General features: G+C 39.4%; 1 protein-coding gene across 8 annotated transcripts in view; it reads right to left on the bottom strand.

The window, feature by feature from the left end:
* IRAG1 (inositol 1,4,5-triphosphate receptor associated 1) overlaps positions 1-17612 on the bottom strand; it is a 133313-nt gene that overhangs the window by 41197 nt on the left and 74504 nt on the right. The window lies entirely within an intron of this gene.

Genomic DNA, 17612 nt, shown 5'->3' with positions numbered 1-17612 from the left:
AAAAAATAATACACCACAATCAAGTGGGATTCATTCCAGGAGCACAAGGATGGTTCAACATTCAACACAATAAAAGCCATATATGCTCTGGGGGTGCTGGCATGGCTGCGGACTGAGTGGCATGCTTGCTTGCTTAGGGGATACAGCCCTTCATCTCTAGTCCTGCCCTGATACTACAGGCTCTACTGAAATGCTGTTGTGATTTTGCGTTGCGTGGCCCGGCTGTCTTACCATTCCCTGGAACATGGTGCCTCGTCTGCCTCCACCTCAGGTAAATACCTAGGAGTGAAACTGGTCAGTCATATAGACACAGAAAAAAGATGACCATCTTGAACCAGTAAGAGGAGTCTCATGAGACACTGAATGTACCAGCATCTTAACCTTAGACTTGCAGCCTCCAGAACTAACGTAAATTCCATGAGGTTTACAAATTATATTTGGAGAGCTCCAGAAGATAGTGACGGAGTAGGCAGATGTTCCAACTTCCACCTCCCAGAACCAAAGTGAATTACAACTTATCTTGGGAACAATCATCTTGAAAAACCAACTTTGGACTAAACTAAGATGAATCTATAACCAAGGATCACCAAAGAAACCACACTGAGACTGGTAGGAAGGGTGCAGACACGATAAGGGCTGCCCTGCTCCTAGGAGTGAGCGGCAGCCCAGAGGGACTCTCATGGCAGAGTGGGTTGCCTGGAGAGTTGCAGGACCTCAGCCTCAGGATCAGAGCCCCAGCCTAGAGCCTCAGAGACTAGAAGAGGCATATGTACAGTATATAGCTGAGAGAAGAGTCATGCTACTGTTTGCAAGAGGGAGACAGAACACTCAGACCCAGGCTCTGTTTTAAAGGAACCACTCAGAAAACTTCATTTACAGCCACTTACCTGGGGTTCTGGGAGCGAGAAGTCCTGAGAGGACTGGAGTTGCAAGAGGAAAGTGTAATCTCAGAGGCACAGGGAGAGACACTGTGGGGGACATCCACCCTAACCCCTGTGCTGAGTCACTCCCCAAATCTAAAGTGACCATTTTTCCTGGGAGGAGCAACACCAGCAAAGGGAAGCAATTACCCTGCCCACTGGAGGCTCTCCTACTTCAGTCAGAGCAAAGAGTCACTTAGAAGCAGGAGGCGTGTCAGGGACACAGGTTTTGAGTGCTGAGGTCTGGCCTATACTGACCCCACACACTGCTGAGTACCTGCCTAAGGGTGGATAGGCCTGGCTGTGGTGGCGGGTTGGTGCCAGCGGTGCCCATGCCCCAACACCAGAGGAGGCAGTGGTGGTGGTAGCGGGCAGGCAGGCAGACCAAACCTTGCAAACACAGAGACCACATGCACTGGCCAAGAGTAGATAAAAGCCAGCCTAGGAATGCAGCTAATATTTACAATGGCACCTGGGCCCAGCAGAGGCAACCACAAATTCTGGATCGCCTATAGCTCCAAGATGGTTGCTAAGGACCAGTCATATGCAGTGACCCCCAATGGACTGTACCAGATTTCGGCTAGGGAGGTCCAGGGATATAATATCCAGTGACTGGATACGAAGATCATCAGCTCAGGACCTAACAACCCTTGTTGGAGTGGTATCTTAAGGGCTCCTCATACCTGACCCAGCTAAGGCATAGAAAACATCAACACAAATAGCAAAAAGAACAGTATCAGCAGTCAAGTAGCCCACAGTGGATTATGAACAACAGCTGATGCCAACCCAAGAAGATCTAGAAACAACACAACTGGAAGCTGGAGGCAGAAAACACTAACCCTATACTCAGCTAGCTACACAAACAGCACACTCAAAGGAGGAGTCTATACACAGACAAAATAGGAAGACATAAATGCAATCCAAATGAGTCAACAAGAGAAATCCCCAGAAAAAGAACTGAATGAGATGGAAATATCCAAGATACCGGATGCAAAGTTTCAAATAATGATTGTTAGGATGCTCAAGGATCTTAGAGCAACAACGGATGGACATAATGAGCACCTAAATAAAGAGATAGTGAGCATAAAAAAGGATGTTGAAATCATAAAAAAGAATCAGACAGAAATGACAAATACAATGTCAGAAATGAAGACTACACTAGAAGGAATTAACAGCAGGCTGGTTGAAGCATAGGATCGAATAAGTGATTTAGAGGACAAGATAAATGAAAGCACAGTAGTAGAACAGCAAAAAGAAAAGAGGCTCAAAAAGTCTAAGGAAACTCTTAAGAGAGCTCTGTGACAACATAAAGAGAAACAACATCCACATCATTGAAGTTCCTGAAGGAGAAGAGAAAGACAAGGGATAGAGAACCTGATTGAAGAAATCATAGCTGAAAACTTCCCTAAATTAATGAAGGAAAAGTCAAACAAGTTCAAGAAGCACAGAAAGTCCCATAAAAGAGGAACCCAAAGAGACCTACACCAAGACACATCATAATTAAAATACCAAAGCTAAAAGCTAAAGAAAGAATACTAAAAGCTGCAAGAGAAAAGCAGTCAATCACCTACAAAAAAGCCCCCTATAAGGATGACATCTGACTTTTCAACAGAAACACTTGAGGCCAGAAGGGAATGGAAAGAAATATTCAAAGTAATGCAAAGCAATAACCTACAACCAAGACTGCTTTATTCAACAAGGCTATAGTTTAAAATTGAAGGAGAAATAAAAAACTTCCCAGACCAATAAACAAAACAAAACAACCCAAAAAACTCAAGGAATTCATTACAACCAAACCAATGCTGAAAGAAATGTTAAATAGCCTGTTGTAAACAGAACAAAGAGATAAAAGAATATAGTAAAAGAAAAATGTAGCTTTAAAGAACAAAATGACAATAAACAACTACATATCAATAATAACCTTAAATGTAAATAGATTAAATGCTCCAATCAAAATACATAGGGTAGCTGTGTGGATAAGAAAACAGGACCCATACATATGCTGTCTACAAGAGACCCATCTCAAAACAGAAGATACACATAGACTGAAAGTGAAGGGATGGAAAAACATATTTCATACAAATGAAAGTGAAAAATAAAAGCCAGGTAGCAATACTTATATCTGACAAAATATACTTTAAAACAAAGGCTATAATAAGGGATAAAGAAAGTCACTACATAAAGATACAGGGAGCAATCCAATGGGAAGACATAACCATAATAAATATCTATGAGCCTAATATTAGGAGCACCTAAATATAAAAAGCAAATTTTGATGAACAGAAAGGGTGAGGTCAACAGCAATACTATGATAGTAGGAGATTTCAATACCCAACTAACATCAATGAATAGATCCTCAAGACAGAAAATTAACAAAGAAACAGCAGCCTTAAAGAACACACTAGATCAACTGGATTTAATAGATATCTCTTCAGAACCTTTCACCCTAAAGCAGAGGAATATACATTTTTTTCAAGTGCTCATGGTAAATTCTCTAAGATAGACCACATATTAGGATACAAAATGAATCACAATAAATTTAAGAAGATTGAAATCATATCAAGCATCTTCTCTGATCACAATGGCATGAAACTATAAATCACCTACAATAGAAAAACTGAAAAACATTCAAACACTTGGAGACTAAATAGCATGTTATTAAGTAACGAATGAGTTAACAACGAGATCAAGGAAGAAATGAAAAATTTCCTTGAAACAAATGAAAATGAACATACAACAACTCAAAATTTATGGGACACAGCAAAAGCAGTCCTGAGAGAGAAGATCATTGCATTACAGGCATGCCTTAAGAAGCAAGGAAAAGCTCAAATAAACAACTTAACCTGCATCTAAAAGAACTAGAAAAAGAATAGCAAGTAAAGCCCAGAGGAAGTAGAAGGAAAGAAATAATAAAGATCATAGTGGAAATAAATAACAGAGAAGCTAAAAAAAATACGGAAGATCAATGAAACCAAGAGCTGGTTCTTTGAAAAGGTAAACAAGATTGATGAACATTTAACTAGACTCACCAAGAAAAAAAGAGAGGACTGAAATAAATAAAATTAGAAATGAGAGTGGAGAAATAACAACGGACACAACAGAAATACAAAGGATTGTAAAAAAATACTATGAAGAACTGTATGCCAAAAAATTAGACAACCTAGGTGAAATGGAAAAGTTCCTTGAAACATATAATCTTTTTTTTTTTAAGTTTATAACAACTTTATTCACAATTGCCCAAAACAGAAAAAAACCAAGATGTCTTTTAATAGGTGAGTGGATAAATTACAGTACATCCATACAATGGAATGTTATTCAGTGATAAAAAATAAATGAACTATGAAGTCACAGAAATATGACGACTCTTAATGAATACAGCTAATTTTAAAAAGCCAGCTTCAAATATATTATTTTTCAAAACAATATGCTTGTCTACTACAGTTTCCAAATAATCAGAAAATATTCCCATTTCATAAGAAAATGCCACTACACAATGAATTTACTTTCTTTAATTACTTTCACAAAGCATTTTTTTTACCTAAAACCAAAATGCATTGCTTGCTTTTAAAAGATAGCTACAGATCTCACTTACTGGTATATTGTCTTAAAATATATATATGAATGATAGAATTTCTTATTCAAGAAAACACCTTGAGTTTTAACACCTCAAGGTTCAAACACCTCAGGTTTAAAATGATGCCAATCATAAAAGCCAAAAGATGGGACAAAAAAGAAAAAGCTGTTTCCGTGATTAAATATTGCTATGTGTTTTGAGTATACATAAATAAAAATGAAATAAAATATAACTTGAAAATAAATATTTGAGTAAGGGTAAGAATGTATGACTTGTGGTTGATTATTTGAATTGCATTCATCTCATTTTTTCTCTTGTTCAAATTGTAAGGTTCTTTACTGAAGAAATAACATGGCGATTAAGTGAAGCTTCTTGGGTTATTAAGATAATGCAAATTAAAGCATTTGGTAAACTATGCAGTGTGGTATGAAAGATAATGAAACATATAATCTTTTAAAAATTAATCTGGAAGAATCAGGAAACATAAACAGATCAATTACAACAAATGAGATAGAAACAGTTATCAAAAAATTCCCAACAAACAAAAGTCCTGGGCCAGATGGCTTCACAGGTTAATTCTACCAAATATCAAAAGAAACAACTCTGATCCTTCTCAAGCTATTTCAAAAAATTAAAGAGGAGAGAAGACTTGCAAACTTCTTTTATGAGGCGAGCATAATCCTCATTCCAAAACCAGGCAAAGACACTACAAGGAAAGAAAACTATAGGCCAATATCTTTGATGAACTTAGATGCTAAAATTCTCAACAAAATATTAGCAAACTGGATCCAGCAATACATAAAAAAAAATCATATATCATGATCAAGTGGGATTTATTCTGGGGAGGCAAGGCTGGTACAATATTCACAAATCAATCAATGTGATTCATCACATAAACAAAAGGTAGGAGAAAAATCCCATGATAATATCAATAGAAGCAGAAAAAGCATTTGATAAAATCCAGCACCCATTTATGATTAAAACTCTCAGCAAAGTGGGAATACAGGGAATATACCTCAACATGATAAAGGCCACCTATGACAAACCCACAGCCAACATCATACTCAATGGGAAAAAATGAAAAGCAATCAATCCCCTTAAGATCAGCAACAAGGCAGGGGTGCCCCTTTTTACCACTCTATTCAACACAGTTCTGGAAGTTCTAGTCACAGCAATCAGACAAGAAGAAGAAATAAAGGCACTCAAATTGGGAAAGAAGTAAAACTATCATTCTGGTTTTAAAAGAAGTAAAGGTATCATGATGATATGATACTGTACATAGAAAACCCTAAAGTCTCAGTCAAAAAACTACTGGACATGATACATGAATTCAGCAAGGTGGTAAGATATAAAATTAATATTCAGAAATCAGAAGCATTTTTATACATCAACAATAAACTGTCTGAAAGAGAAATTAAGAAAACAATCCCCTTTACTATTGCAACAACAACAACAAAAAAGTACCTAGGAGGAAATTTAACCAAGAAGGTAAAGACTTGTTCTCGAAAAATTATAAAACATTGATAAAAGAAATGAAGGAAAATACAAACAAGTGGAAGCATATACCATGTTCATGGATAGGAAGAATAAATATATTAAAATGTATATACTACCCAAAGCAATCTATAAATTCAATGCAATTCCTATTAAAATACCAATGGCATACTTCAAAGATATAGAACAAATATTCCAAAAATTTATATGGAACCAAAAAAAGAACATGAATAGCCTCTCAGCAATCTTGAAGAAGAAAAAAGTGCGGGGTATCACACTTCCTGATATCAAGTTATACTACAAGGCCATTGTACTCAAAACAGCTTGGAACTGGCATAAGAACAGGCATATAGGCCCTGGCCGGTTGGCTCAGTGGTAGAGCGTCGGCCTGGCGTGCGGGGGACCCAGGTTCGATTCCCGGCCAGGGCACATAGGAGAAGCGTATATTTGCTTCTCCACCCCCCCTCCTTCCTCTCTGTCTCTCTCTTCCCCTCCCGCAGCGAGGCTCCATTGGAGCAAAGATGGCCCGGGCGCTGGGGATGGCTCCTTGGCCTCTGCCCCAGGCGCTAGAAGTGGCTCTGGTCACGGCAGAGCGACGCCCCGGAGGGGCAGAGCATCACCCCCTGGTGGGCAGAGCGTCGCCCCTGGTGGGCGTGCCGGGTGGATCCCGGTCGGGCGCATGCGGGAGTCTGTCTGACTGTCTCTCCTCGTTTCCAGCTTTAAAAAAAAAAACAACAAAAAAAAACCAAAGAACAGGCATATAGATCAATGGAACAGAACAGAGAACCCAGATATAAACCCACACCTTTATGGACAATTGATATTTGACAAAGGAGGTAAGAGCATACAATAGAGTAAAGACAGTCTCTTTAACAAATGGTGTTAGTTAAATTGAACAGGTAATTGCCAAAAAATGAAACTAGACCCCCAACTTACCCCATTTACAAAAATAAACTCAAAATGAATAAAAGACTTAAACATAACTCGTGAAACCATAATCATCTTGGCAGAAAACATAGGCAGTAAGCTCTCTAACACCTCTCACAGCAATATATTTGCTGACTTATCTTCACAGGCACGTGAAATACAGGACAGGATGAACAAATAAATGGGACTATTTCAAACTAAAAAGCTGTTGCACAGCTAAAGACAATATGAACAAAATAAAAAAGACAAACCGCATAATGGAAGAACATATTCACCAATACGTCTAATAAGGGGTTAATAACCAAAATTTATAAAGAACTTATAAAACTCAACACCAGAAAGGTAAACAATCCAATAAAAAAATAGGCAAAAGAAATGAATAGGCACTTCTCCAAAGAGGATATTCAGATGGCCAATAGGCATATGAAAAAATGCTTAACCTCACTAATCATCAAAGAAGTGCAAATTAAAACCACAATGAGATACCACCTCACACCTAACTTCAAATTATAGTATAGACTAGAGCCATGATAATCAAAACAGCATGGTATTGGCAGAAAAACAGACATACAGACCAATGGAATAGAATTGAGAGCCCAGAAATAAAAACCACATATACAAGGACAAATCATCTTTGACAATGGAGCCAAAAACACACAATGGAGAAAAGAAAGCCCCTTCAATAAATGGTGCTGGAAAATTGGACAGCCACAGGCAAAAGGATGAAACTTGACTACAGTTTGTCCCCTGCACAATAATTAATTCAAAATGGATCAAAGACTTATATATAAGATCTAAAACAATAAATTACATAGAAGAAAACATAGGTATTAAACTCATGGACCTTGGCTGAATTTGACCCCAAAGGCAAGGGAAGTAAAGTAAAGGCAAAAGTAAATGAATGGGACTATATCAAACTAAAAAGCTTCTGCACAGAAAAAGAAACTGACAACAAAACATATAGGCAGCCAACTAAATGAGAGATATTTTCAAGCAACACCTCTGATAAGGGGTTAATATTCAAAATATATAAAGAACTCACAAAGCTCAGCAACAAACAAGCAAACAATTCAATTAAAAAAATGGGGAGAGGACCTGAACAGACACTTCTCCCAAGAGAACATACAAATGGCCAACAGATATATGAAAAGATGCTCATCTTCACTAGCTATTCAAGAAATGCAAATCAAAACTATAATGAGATACCACCTCACACCTGTTAGGTTGGCTATTATCAACAAGACAGGTAATAATAAGTGTTGGAGAGGCCGTGGAAAAAAACGAACCCTCATTCACTGCTTGTGGGAATGCAAATTAGTACAACGATTATGGAAGAAAGTATGGTGGTTCCTCAAAAAAATTAAGAAAAGACTTACATACGACCCAGCAATCCCTCTGCTGGGTATCTACTCTAAAAACTTAAAAACATTGGTATGTAAAGACACATGCTTCTGCATGTTCATTGCAGCATTATTCACAGTGGCCAAGACATGGAAACAACCAAAGTGTCCCTTGATAGAGGATTGGATAAAGAAGCTGTGGTCCATACACAATGGAATACTACTCAGCCATAAGAAGTGGTGACATAGTATCATTCACGACAACATGGAGTGACCTTGAGAACATTATACTGAGTGAAATAAGTAAATCAGAAAAAGCTAAGAACTATGATTTCACACATAGGTGTAATATAAAACTAAGACTCATGGACATAGATAAAAGTGAAGTGGTTACCAGGGGGAGGGTATGTAGGAGCGGGGTGGGGGGGAGTAGTGGGGGAGGGGGAAGGTTGTCAAGAGGGACAAATATACAATGATGGAAAATGATTTGAGTTTGGGTGATGAGTACACAACATAATCAACAGTTCAAATGCTATAGAAACGTTTACCCATAACCTATGTACTCGTATTTATCCGTGTCACCCTGTTAATATTAATTTTCTAAATAAAATTTAAAATGAAAAAAAAAATGACGATATTAGCTAATTCCAATGGCAACATTTGTTCCTGGTAATCTCAGGGACTGGGAAAAGTAACTTTTGGGGACTGTGGTTCAAGGTGCTCTGAACCCCAAGATGACCCCCAAAAGGCCAATACTAATGGTTGGGGATATACCTTTTTCAGATCAATCTTTTCAGGGAGGCCTTTTCCTTGCCTGAGACTGAAGACTGTGAACCCAGGCGGGAGTATCTGGAAGGGCTGCCCATTTAATGCATGTCTCTGCCATCCGCCCACACCCGTCAACAACAAGGTTCAGAAACACACCTACTTCCTAGACATTGCCACCTGGATGACGATAATAAATGCCATTTCAACAGCGACCATTTATTGAACATCAACAATGCATTAGACACACTTTCTCATTCTTCCGTACAACAACTCTGCAGAGTAAACACTGGTAAGTTGTTTTTCTGGGGAAACTGCAAGCTAGGAAACTGAGGCTCAGCTAAGTTAAGTAGATTCCCCAGCATCCCAGCTATTCAGTATAGAGCCAGGATGCAAAACCAGGTCTGTCAGATTGTGGTGTCCAAGCAGCTCCCTGCAGCATTCAACAACTCCAAACCCATAGTCTTCATTCTCAATTGAGCGTCTCTGTGCTCCCAATCCTGATTAATGGCACCATCACCCCCTCAGCCATGCAGACAGACTTCCGGTGGTCTTCCTGATCTCCCTCTCCACCACATTTCCTTATCAAGTTTTGCCAAGCTGACCTCCAAATCGCTCTCAAACCTGTCCTCACATCCCCACCTGTCCATCTCAGTCTACAGTCCCATCACCTCCCACCAGGCTATTTCCATACCCTCTTCCTGGTCTCCCTGCCTCTGGACTCTCCTGTTTTTGGCTAGCTTTCATAATCTGTCCAAAATTATCCTCAAATTCAGCTTTTATCCTGATGCTTTTTTACCTTCAGGCTTACAAGTGGTTCTGAATAAAGTTCAAACTTATTAATTGCCCCTCAAAGCCTTCAGTCTCCCTGATCACCCACTCTGTACCCCTAATGCCCATCTCTAGGATACGTGGGTCATGCCTGATTCAAATGGATCCCTTCTGTTCCCAGAACCTGCCAAACACTGCAAGATGCCTGCGTTCCTTGGCTCCTGCTGTTCCTCTGCCTGGGATACCCTTTTCTTCCTCATCTCAAAGCGGCTCCTCCTGGAAACCTGCCCTGACTTCCTCACCACTATTGAGCTAGCTGCCTCTTCCTCCGTGTTGTTGCTGCAGCAACACCTCACTATCCAATGCTGATCAGGAACAAGACGCATCTTAGAAGTAAAATTATAAGAAAAAAAATGAATTTGACTCTTAGAAACACCAAGTTTTTTTAAAAAAAATTAACCATGGAAGGTGTTCAATTAATGCAACCTCCCTTCCACTTTCTCTCATTTCTAGTATCTGGGTGTTTAAGAGTTTCACCACTTACCACCTGCATAGCCCTGGGCAAGTTTCTCATTCTCTTATTCTCTAGATAACTCAGTTTGCTCATGGATAAAATGGGTATGACAGTACTTACTTCACTGAGCTCATATAATATTTTTATGTGATACTAGTCTTTATTCTACCAGAAACCTGGTATATATTTTAATTTCTGTCATCGAGGTTGTGGAACTCTGGCTTGATAGCTAAGTGGGATGTTGTACTCAGTGCTCCACAGTGTATAGGAGAGTGCTGGAGATGTGGTGGGCAACCACATGTGTTTTGGTTGGTATCTGCAGAGATATGACTTCCTTTTCCTACATTCTGAGAACCCCATCAAAGAGCCTATTACCTCTGTATGCAGGACAAAAGGCACTGGGAGTCCTCCCCAGGAGCTGGAGGGGCTGGCCCTTTAACAGGCTCTAAATACAGCAGTGCACATTAGCTCATGGGGTAAGCTCGAGTCTCTTAGGAGGATTGTTTGTGTTCCTTTGGGAGATGGGAAGATCCTTATCAGAACATTCCAGAGTCTTAAGAACTTTGACTCTCCAGTGTCTGATGCTGAGGATGGGGATGGGGTAGAGTGTAGGGGTGCTTTTTCTTGTTACATACGGTCTCTCCAGCAATCCAACCAGTTCTCTTTACAGGGACCACTTGTAGGATGTGTGGGTTCTGTATGATGTAGGATTATTTGGAAGGCATTTCAAGCCAGAGATGTGAAATTGGCTGTGGGCCACTTCCGGGGCTGAATGCTGGGGATGCAGAGATGTAAAGGATGACCCTGCCACCATGGAGAGGACCTCTCCCCGACTGTCATAATTAGTTCCTTGGACATCTCAACAGCCTCCTATCTCATCCATCTGCCTGTACTCCTGAGCCCCTTTCCCAGCTCAATCCACTGGTCACAAGCAGCCAGAGGGATCTCTAAAATGCAAATCCAATCCAGCATCACTGGAAGTTTCATCCTGCTCTAAGGAGGAGCGAGCACTAGAATCCACAGTAAGACCTACAAGGCCCCATGTGAGTAACCCTTTCCAGCATCTTGGGATCTTCAGCATCTCATTCCTCCTTCCAAGGCTCACACATGCTGTTCCCTCTATTTGGAATATAATTGCCCAGTGAACTCCCATTCAGTCTTTAGCTGTCTGCTCAAATGTCACTCTTCTAGGGAAGACTTTTGCTGCACTGTCAGATCCTTCTGCCTTATAAAATCTATCGCAATGTGAAATGGAATGTTTGACTGTTTCTCTAATCTCTGTCCCCCTAGTGAATAAGAACTCTTCTTATTCCAAGACCACAAGGGTTTATTTTCATATATGGAAAATTATTAATATATTAAATTATAGCCCTGGCCGGTTGGCTCAGTGGTAGAGTGTTGGCCTGCTGTGTGGGGGACCCGGGTTCGATTCCCAGCCAGGGCACAAAGGAGAAGAGCCCATTTGCTTCTCCACCCCCCCCCCCTCCTTCCTCTCTGTCTCTCTCTTCCCCTCCCACAGCCAAGGCTCCATTGGAGCAAAGATGGCCCGGGCGCTGGGGATGGCTCCTTGGCCTCTGCCCCAAGCGCTAGAGTGGCTCTGGTCACGGCAGAGCGATTCCCTGAGGGGCAGAGCATCGTCCCCTGGTGGGCAGAGCGTCGCCCCTGGTGGGCGTGCCAGGTGGATCCCGGTCGGGCGCATGCGGGAGTCTGTCTGACTGTCTCTCCCCGTTCTTAGCTTCAGAAAAATACAAAAAAAAAAAAAAAATTAAATTATATAAATATACATTATTCTTTCAATACATATCCGGAGTAATTTGATAAACTTTAAATAAATCTTGAAACTTGCAAGGGAAGAATACTTTCTTAAAATAAAAAATAAAACATAAAATATAATATATAAATATATAAAATAAAATAGAAAAAATATATGATATATAATAAAAGATAAACATATATAAAAGATAATATATATGTATTATATATATCTATCTATATCTATATATATCTTTCTCATCTCCCAAAGGAACACAAACAATCCTCCTAAGAGACTCGAGCTTACCCCATGAGCTAATGTGCACTGCTGTACTTAGAGCCTGTTAAAGGACCAGCCCCTCCAGCTCCTGGGGAGGACTCCCAATGCCTTTTGTCCTGCATACAGAGGTAATAGGCTCTTTGATGGGGCTTTCAGAATGTAGAAAAAGGAAGTCACAGCTCTGCAGATATCAAGCAAAACACATGTGGTTGCCCATACACACACACACACACACAATACATATATAAAAGATAATATATATTATCTTTTTATTGCATATCTTTCTATTTTCTAATAGAAAATAATATAAATATGAAATAATAATTATTAAAAATTAAAATAGTGCATTTATTTAATAATCAGACACAGCATGATCCTTGAAAGAAAAACATAAAAACAATTCAATTGTAAACAGAAACAGGGCAAGTGTTCTCCTTAGCATTATTATATTAGAGAATATTGCAAAGTAATAAAACATATAGATTCAGGAGAGAAATACACACATGTTTACATACAATCACACAACTGAAACAAATAGTGAACTTGATAAAATAAAAAGGTTGTGAATTGGAAAAAGAAAGGCATTCTGCAAAGTGGTCAAGAGTCTTTGGATTTGGATAATCTGGGTTCCAATTCTGGCTTCAGCAATGAATGACCATGTGAACTTAACCTCCCCAAGCCTCAATTTCCTTATTTGTAAAGTGGGTATAATAAGGCCCACCTCCCAGGGTTGTTGTGACCATTATGTGAAACATTGTTAAATGCTTAGTATTGTACCTGGGACATAGTAATCACTTTAATTATAGTAATTATGCTATTTAATCACTATAGTAATCATTCTCTAACATTTGGTAATAATAAAATTATACAAGAAACATGTATTATAACCAAGCAGCATTTATGCCACTAATTATCAATTAGAAAAATCCTAATGATAAAAGTCTTGCCTGTCCAGGTAGTGGCACAGTAGAGAGAGAGCATTGCCTTGGGATGATGAGGACCTAGGTTTGAAATCCCAATGTTGCTGGCTTGGCTTGAGCATGGGCTCATCCAGCTTGAGCACGGGTTCAGCAGCTTGAGCGCGGGTTCAGCAGCTTGAATGTGGGATCATAGACATGTTCCCATGGTCACTGGCTTGAGCCTAAAGGTCTCTGGCTTGAGCAAGGGGTCACTGGCTCAGCTGGAGCCATCCTGGTCAAGGCATTTATGAGAAAGTAATCAATGAACAACTAAAGTGCCACAACTATGAGTTGATGCTTCTCATCTCTCTCCCTTCCTGTCTGTCCTTTGTCTGTCTCTTCCATCTCTCTAACCCATGCTTGCTAAAAAAAAAAAAAAAAAAAAAGAAAGAAAGAAAGAAAGAAAGAAAAAAGTTTTCTTCATAAATAATCAAAAATATAAATCATATACAACGTGCCCCAATAAAAGATGTGAGAGACCTATGAAAAGAACCTTATAGCTTTTAGAGGAAAAAGAAAAGAATGCCTAAATTTGTTGAGGGACAAACCATGTGCCTGAACAAGAACTAAATATCTGCAAGTTAAATAAGTTAAAAAGCTATAAGCTACAACAAACAAAACTTGGACAGTTCTTCTGAATCCAATGTGCAGCTTTAGAGAACTAACAATTAAAATGTATTAAATGGTATAAATTTAACTTAGAGAATTAGATAAATAAGAGGCAAGCTGGAAAGGACCTGGAATCCTTGAATTTTAGTCATCTAATCCAACAGGGGATGGAGAACCACAGAAGCTGGGGAACATATTTAAAGAATCAGTTAATTGGTGCCTAGATGGGGACATGAACTCATATCTCCTGACTTCTTGTCCAGTTCTTTTTCCATTAATTTATACTGAATCTTTGCAAAGGATATAATGAATATTCTGAAAAAGAAGGGCATGAGGGAGAAGTAACCTCACTGCATACTAGAACATATGGCAAGGCAGCAGTAATTAATGACGTAGTTCTGATCAGACTTAAAACAAAATCAAAGGCTCAGACCTAGACTTTGGAATGTAGAATGTACATATTTTTCACTCCATAAGACGCACCTGACCATACAACACACCTAGGGTTTTAAGGAGGAAAATAAGAAAAAATACTCTGAACCAAATGGCGTGTTAAAATATTTAATAAAATAACACATTTTTCGCTCCATAAGACGCATGGGCATTTTCCCCTCCACTTTTTAGGGGGAAAAGGTGTGTATTATGGAGCGAGAAATATGGTAATTATCTCAGCCACAATATAGCAAGAAATATAAACACTATTAAAATATGATTGAAGGTAATAGGATCTTAAATCTTCAAATGCCTGCATGTTAAAATAAATTTCAGAGGTATTATCAAAATAAATATAAATAAATCAAACTATAGATGAACTAGTAGAAAAGAGACTTGCTATCCCAATTAAAGAGAATTAGTAGTTTTATGATTTAAATAATGAAAAACTTCTCCAAGGAAAAGATAAGAAAAAAAATTATATAAAAACCTTGATTTCTCTAAAATAACACAAAACTTGTTTAAAAGCAAAAGAATAAAAACGATAGAATGAAAAACTGAGAAAAATACAAACAACAAACAGTATGTATAGAGTTTATATACATTACCAACAAAAAAACCCAAGACACAAAAGGTAATTCACCTAATAAGGAAAAAAAAGAAAATAAAGAATTAAGAATTTTAAGTTTGAGCTTGACCAGGTGCTAGCACAGTGGATAGAGCGTCGGACTGGGATGCAGAGAACCTGGGTTCGAGACCCCGAGGTCGCCAGCTTGAGCGTGGGCTCATCTAGTTTGAGCAAAGCTCAACAGCTTGGACCCAAGGTTGCTGGCTTGAGCAAGGGGTTACTCGATCCGCTGTAGCCCCACGGTCAAGGCACATATGAAAAATCAATCAATGAACAACTAAGGTGCCACAACAAAAAACTAATGATTGATGCTTCTCATCTCTTTGCGTTCCTGTCTGTCTGTTTCTATCTATCCCTCTTTCTGATTCTCGCTCTGTCTCTGTAAAAAAATTAAAAAAAAATTTAAGTTTGAGCTTGCTTGTTAGTAAGTTAACTGAAGTAATAATGAAGTAGCATCTCATCCTAATAATAATTTATAATTGTTATTATTGATTATCTGGTTCTATCTGTATTCTGGCCAATAAGGAGCAAAAGCAAAGCCAAGTCTGGCACTGGTTGTTCTCAGGAGAAAGGCTTCTCACTCAGGCTTTGCAGGGAGCTTTATACTTTGGAGAGAATTCAGTAAATTGCAAATATGTCTGCACTTTGACCCAGTGACTCTCAAGCCTGAGAATTTATCCCAAGGGAGTAAATTAAAGGAAGAAATAAATAAACTACAGGTACAAAGCTGTTTATGGAAGAGTTTTTTAAATCACAGTTAAAAAACCTGTAAACACCTGAACTACCCAACAATAGATACAACACCACAAAAGGATAGTATACACTCTTTAACTGAGAAATATGAGAATGAGTCAAAATATATGAAATTAGTTATGAAGTAACTTTTAAAAAGTAGAAGCAGGAATTTATATCTACCATTACATTAATTGTGAAAAAATATAAATACCAGTAAATACTGGAAAAAATAGAAATTGTTGCTTTTTCAGAATTTATGAGGTTATGGGTGAAATATTAAGGTAAATCTTTCCCTAGTGTTTTGAATCTGCTTGAATAGTCAAATTAAAAATTAAAAGTAGCCCTGGCCGGTTGGCTCAGCGGTAGAGTGTTGGCCTGGCGTGCAGAAGTCCCGGGTTCGATTCCTGGCCAGGGCACATAGGAGAAGTGCCCATTTGCATCTCCACCCCCCTCCCCTCCTTCCTCTCTGTCTCTTTCTTCTCCTCCAGCAGCCAAGGCTCCATAGGAGCAAAGATGGCCCGGGCACTGGGGATGGCTCCTTGGCCTCTGCCTCAGGCGCTAGAGTGGCTCTGGTCGCGGCAGAGCGACGCCCGGGAGGGGCAGAGCATCGCCCTCTGGTGGGCAGAGCATCACCCCTGGTGGGCGTGCTGGGTGGATCCCAGTGGGGCGCATGCGGGGGTCTGTCTGACTGTCTCCCCGTTTCCAGCTTCAGAAAAATACAAAAAAAAAAAAAAAATTAAAAGTAAAGCAGTATATAATAATTTTTTCCAAAGATTTTCTCTAAAGATCATTAATTTCTTTTTTTTAATCAATACTTTAGCCCTGGCCAGTTACCTCAGTTGGTTAAGGGTGTTATCCTGAAAGAACAAGGTTGCGGGTTCAATCCCCAGTCAGGGCACACACGGGAAGCAGCCAATGAGTGCACAACTGAGTGGAACAGCAAAAATGAATGCTTCCTTTCCCCCTCCCCTCTCTCTCCCTTCCTCTCTGTCTCTCTGAAAATAAAAAATAAATTAAGCCCTGGCTGGATAGCTCAGTTGGTTGGAATGTTGTCCCAGCGTGCGGAGGTTGCTGGTTTGATTCCCCAGTCAGGGTACATACAGGAACAGCTCGGTGTTCCTGTCTCTCTCTCCCCGCCTCTCTCAAAATAATAATAACAATAATAATAATACTTAAAAATATTGTTGGCTTGGGGTGGTGAACACACAATACAGATGATGTATTATAGAATTGTACACTTAAAACCTATATAATTTTATTAACCAATGTCACCCCAATAAACTCAATAAAAATGAAAAATAATACAATAATAAATAGTAATTCAAGAATTAAAAAATAAAAAAAATTGTTGGAAATTTTACTTCTGGGAATCTTCCTGTTAATGTTGAATGGGGAGGTGTTAGTTACTATGTTTCAGACCAGGGCAACCTGGACATGCCCACATGACAATCCTTCAGCAGAAGGCTTCTGTGCTGAGACTGACAACAGGTAGTATGAAATATGAGATATTAGGAGGGGTGAACCAAGGGTGGGAGGGTCAGGGGGAAAAGACCCGAAGTCTCATTTTTTAGAAGATGAGTCTGGTCAGATGGCTGGGTGGGGACTTGTAGTCACTGGGAGGAAAGGGCCGGCGTTTGGACTTTGTGGTGACAGCAGATTAAAAAGTGAGAGATGACTCTAATGTCTTGAAAAGAGGAACTGTTCTATTTGGGTGGCTTCCTGGGTGTGAGAGGAAAAGGAAGGACCCAAAGTTCAGGCCTGGGTCACCCTTCCTGACCCACTGGGTGCTAACAAGGCTCAAGGAAGGCTAGCAGGTCTGGAAGGAGGGCTGGTTGGAAGGAGACAAGCATAGAGGTTCTCTGAGTGGGCAAGAGATACGATCTGATTAACTTATTCATTTGCAAGGATTTAC

Source organism: Saccopteryx leptura, chromosome 1 (genome assembly GCF_036850995.1).
Source record: "Saccopteryx leptura isolate mSacLep1 chromosome 1, mSacLep1_pri_phased_curated, whole genome shotgun sequence".
NCBI classification, from domain to species: Eukaryota; Metazoa; Chordata; class Mammalia; order Chiroptera; family Emballonuridae; genus Saccopteryx; species Saccopteryx leptura.
Note: the sequence above shows the minus strand (reverse complement) of the source record. Positions and strands in the feature narration are given on the sequence as shown.